A 288-nucleotide genomic window follows, 5' to 3' on the forward strand; every position below is an offset into this window, starting at 1 on the left:
TCTCAGATGGGCGGACGTGTGATGTCCTCATAACCAGATCCAGAAGTTTTTCTAAGTTTCATGCCAAAGCAAGAGAATAGCTGGCCAGCATCTGCTCTTGCAAAATGATTCTTGGCATCAAAGTGAGTTTAGCATTTCGCTGCAACAGTGTGATTTCAAAAAAGTAGTAAGCCAGGTAATGATGTTAAACCTGAACCTAGAGTTGACCTGTGACCCTACATTTAAACAAATGAAAACAAATAATGTAATCCTCGAACGCTGACAGAAACGATACTAGAAATATTAGGA

Source organism: Siniperca chuatsi, linkage group LG16 (assembly GCF_020085105.1).
Source record: "Siniperca chuatsi isolate FFG_IHB_CAS linkage group LG16, ASM2008510v1, whole genome shotgun sequence".
Lineage (NCBI taxonomy): Eukaryota > Metazoa > Chordata > Actinopteri > Centrarchiformes > Sinipercidae > Siniperca > Siniperca chuatsi.